This window comes from Triticum dicoccoides, chromosome 3A (genome assembly GCF_002162155.2).
Source record: "Triticum dicoccoides isolate Atlit2015 ecotype Zavitan chromosome 3A, WEW_v2.0, whole genome shotgun sequence".
NCBI lineage: Eukaryota > Viridiplantae > Streptophyta > Magnoliopsida > Poales > Poaceae > Triticum > Triticum dicoccoides.
The window spans coordinates 346,992,911-346,997,756 of NC_041384.1; positions in this window are offsets into that span (position 1 = coordinate 346,992,911).

A 4,846-nucleotide genomic window follows, 5' to 3' on the forward strand; every position below is an offset into this window, starting at 1 on the left:
TTTTTGTAACTTAGGCGAGCATAGGGCTGCAGCTAAGCCTCCGAGTGAGAGGTTTTCTCTTCACTCGGTAGGATTTTTATAACTTAGGCGAGTGCTTGGACTACAGCTAAGCCTCCGAGTGAGAGGGTCGCTCTTCACTCGGTAGGATTTTTGTAACTTAGGCGAGTGCTTGGACTGCAGCTAAGCCTCCGAGTGAGAGGGTTGCTCTTCACTCGGTAGGATTTTTGTAACTTAGGCGAGTGCTTGGACTGCAGCTAAGCCCCCGAGTGAGAGGGTTGCTCTCCACTCGGTAGGATTTTTATAACTTAGGCGAGCACAGGCTGCAGCTAAGCCCCCGAGTGAAAGTCTGGCTTACCACTCGGTAGGATTTTGATAACTTAGGCGAAACGGATTCGCAGCTAAGCCTCCGAGTGGGAGTCTGGCTCACCACTCGGTAGGATTTTTACAAACTTAGGCGAAACAGATTCGCGGCTAAGTCACCCACTGAGGGGGAATTTTATTGGACAAAAATAAAAAGTGACAGAAATTATGGAGGAACTATGACACTATTATTTTGAGGTCCATGGACTACAGAAGTACTTTATTGCAACTCATCCGAGTGTTAAAACTTAAGTATAAAATGGGCGGAGTAGTTCCGCGTTCCAAGCTCGGGGCTCGTCGATATTATGCTTGACGTTGTAAAGACGATACGCCCCGTTGTGGAGAACCTTGGTGACGATGAAGGGACCTTCCCAAGAAGGAGCAAGCTTGTGTGGTTTGTGCTGATCCACTCGGAGAACTAAATCTCCTTCCTGGAAGGTTCGACCTCTCACATTTCTGGCGTGGAAACGACGCAAGTCTTGTTGGTAGATGGTCGAGGGATCAGTGCCATCTCCCTTTCTTCCTCTAGAAGGTCGACTGCGTCCTGCCGCGCTTGTTCAGCCTCTGCTTCGTTGTAGATTTCAACTCGAGGAGCATTGTGGAGAAGATCACTCGGCAAGACTGCTTCAGCTCCGTAGACCAAGAAGAATGGAGTTCTTCCGGTCGACCGATTAGGTGTGGTCCGCAGCCCCCAAAGCACTGAGGGAAGTTCGTCGACCCAAGCTCCAGCCGCGTGTTTGAGATCACGCATCAGTCGGGGCTTCAATCCCTTAAGAATCAGTCCATTAGCTCGCTCTGCTTGTCCATTCGACTGCGAATGGGCGACTGAAGCGTAGTCGACCCGTGTGCCTTGGGAGTTGCAGAAATCTCTGAATTCCTCTGAGTCAAAGTTCGACCCATTATCCGTAATGATGCTGTGCGGGACTCCATATCTGAATATTAGTTCCCTGATGAAGCTAACAGCAGTACCGGTGTCAAGGCTCTTGATTGGTTTAGCCTCGATCCACTTGGTGAACTTGTCGACTGCCACCAGTACATGCATGAAGCCACTTCGTCCTGTTCTCAAAGGACCGACCATGTCCAGTCCCCATACTGCGAAAGGCCAGACGAGTGGGATGGTCTTTAGGGCCGACGCAGGCTTGTGCGACATATTCGAGTAGAACTGACATCCCTCGCACTTATCCACTATCTCTTTTGCCATCTCATTCGCCTTTGGCCAGTAAAATCCGGCTCGGTATGCTTTGGCCACGATGGTCCGAGAGGACGCATGATGACCACAGGTCCCCGAGTGAATATCATTGAGGATGAGTCGACCTTCTTCTGGTGTTATGCACTTCTGACCGACTCCAGTCGCGCTTTCTCTGTATAATTGTCCTTTGATTACGGTAAAGGCCTTAGACCGACGGACAATCTGTCGAGCCTCTTCCTCATCCTCCGGAAGCTCTTTTCTCAGGATATATGCGACATACGGAACTGTCCAGTCGGGAATGACCACCAAAACCTCCATGATCAAGTCGACCACCACTGGGACCTCAATCTCAGTCAGATCTGTGGCACTCTTGGGCTGTGGAGTTTCTTCGGTGAAAGGATCTTCTTTGACTGACGGAGCGTGTATATGCTCCAAGAACACACCACTCGGAATGGCTTCTCTCTTGGAACCTATCTTTGCTAGATCGTCAGCTGCTTGATTTTTCAGTCGGGGTATATGATGGAGCTCCAACCCCTCGAACTTCTTTTCCAGCTTCCTCACTGCACTGCAGTATCCAGTCATGGCTGGGCTTCTCACGTCCCACTCTTTCATCACCTGGTTGACCACTAAATCCGAGTCGCCATAGACCATCAGGCGACGGACGCCGAGTGAAATGGCCATGCGCAACCCATATAAGAGGGCCTCATATTCTGCCTCATTGTTGGAGGAATCAAAGTGAATCTGGAGCACATATCTGAGCTTATCTCCTCTGGGGGAAACCAGGACAACCCCAGCACCGAAACCATTCAACGTCTTAGAGCCATCAAAGAACATGGTCCAATGCTCCGAGTGAACTTCAGTCGGCTGCTGTTGTTCAATCCACTCAGCGAGGAAATCTGCTATTGCCTGGGACTTAATGGCTTTCTTTGCCTCAAACTTGATATCAAGGGGAAGAAGTTCAATCGCCCATTTGGCCACTCGACCAGTTGCATCTCTGTTGTGCAAAATCTCTGATAGTGGAGCGTCGCTGACGACTGTGATGGAATGACCGGAAAAATAATGAGCAACCTTCTTTGTGGTCATGTATATTCCATACACAAGCTTCTGATAATGAGGATATCTCTGCTTGGATGGAGTCAAGACTTCAGACAAATAATACACTGGGCGCTGAACTTTGAGAGCTTTTCCTTCTTCTTCCCGCTCGACCGTAAGCACAGTACTGACGACTTGTCCTGTGGCTGCGATATAGAGCAACAGAGGCTCTTTGCTGATTGGAGCAGCAAGCAACGGCTGGGTGGAGAGCAGAGCTTTTAGCTCGGCAAACGCTGCATCAGCTTCTGGAGTCCACTCGAACTTGTCTGTCTTCTTCATCAGTCGGTAAAGAGGCAATGCCTTTTCACCGAGTCGTGAGATGAATCGACTTAATGCGGCCAAGCATCCAGTAAGCTTCTGGACATCGTGCACTCGCACAGGGCGTTTCATTCGGAGAATAGTGCCAATCTTCTCTGGGTTAGCGTCGATTCCCCATTCGGAAACGAGAAAACCGAGTAACTTGCCACCAGGAACTCCAAATGTGCACTTTGATGGATTGAGCTTGATATCATATCTTCTGAGGTTGGCAAATGTTTCGGCGAGATCAGCGAGCAGGTCGGAACCTTTTCGTGACTTGACAACAATATCATCCATATATGCTTCCACATTCCGACTGATTTGAGTGAGTAGACACTTCTGAATCATTCGCATAAATGTGGCTCCGGCATTCTTGAGGCCGAATGGCATGGTGATATAGCAGAAGCACCCGAATGGAGTGATGAAAGCTGTTTTTACCTCGTCGGGTCCGTACAGACGGATCTGGTGGTACCCGGAGTAGGCATCTAAAAAAGATAACCTCTCGCATCCCGCGGTCGAGTCAACAATTTGATCTATGCGAGGGAGAGGAAAATGATCTTTCGGGCAGGCCCGGTTGATGTGCTTGAAATCAATGCACATTCGGAGCGACTTGTCCTTCTTAGGAACCATGACGACATTAGCGGGCCACTCGGAGTGGTATATCTCTCGGATAAATCCTGCCGCCAACAGTCGAGCCACTTCTTCACCAATGGCTTTTCTCTTCTGGACGGCGGACCGCCGAAGATGCTCTTTGACTGGTTTTGCAGATGAGTCGACTCTTAGGCGATGCTCAGCCAGTCCCCTGGGAACACCTGGCATGTCAGCGGGCTTCCATGCAAAAATGTCCCAGTTCTCACGGAGGAACTGGATGAGCGCTTCTTCCTATTTTGGGTCGAGTGTTGTGGAGATGCGGGTCGGAGCTGCATCGGGGTCGGTCGGGTGAATGTGAACAGGCTTCGTCTCACCGGACGACTGGAATGCAGACTCTGTGGCGGGTTTCTTTGATCGCAGCAAGTCACTCGGATCTGCGTTTTGCTTGTATTCCTCGAACTCGACCGCTGTCACCTGGGAATCGGCAATCTTGGAGCCCTTCTGAAAGCACTCTTCTGCCTTTTTCCTATCACCGGTGACAGTGATCACTCCTTTGGGGCCGGGCATCTTCAATTTGAGGTACACGTAACATGGTCGAGCCATGAATCATGCGTAAGCTGGTCTCCCCAAAATGGCATGATATGCACTCTGAAAATCCACGACCTCAAACGTCAACTTTTCTTTGCGAAAATGTTTCGAATCACCAAACACCACGTCCAAAGCTATTTGGCCGAGTGACTCGGCTTTCTTCCCTGGTATAACTCCATGAAAGCTCATGTTACTAGTGCTCAGTCGGGACATCGGAATGCCCATTCCTTTCAGTGTGTCTGCATACAACAAATTCAGCCCGCTTCCACCATCCATCAGCACCTTTGTCAGTCGAGTGCCTTCGACAACTGGATCGACCACCAAAGCTTGCCTCCCAGGGGTGGCAATATGAGTCGGGTGATCAGATTGGTCGAATGTGATGGGTATTTGAGACCATTTCAGATAATTTGCTTTTGCTGGGGCAACCATGTTCACCTCTCGGTTAATGACTTTCAGTCGACTCCTGCTTTCCACATCTGCAAAGATCATCAGAGTGGAGTTGATATGCGGATATCCTTCCTCACTGTCCTCCTTGTCTTCAGCCTTGTCCAACTCCTTCTCCTTGTCCTTAGACTGTTTTCCCTAAAACTGCTGGATCAGGAGTCGACATTGGCGAGTGGTGTGCTTCGGGTAGATGATATTCCCCTCTTCGTCTTTCTTCGTGTGGATGTGACATGGCATATCCATTACGTCGTTTCCTTATTTATCCTTTACCTTCTTGGGGTTCCA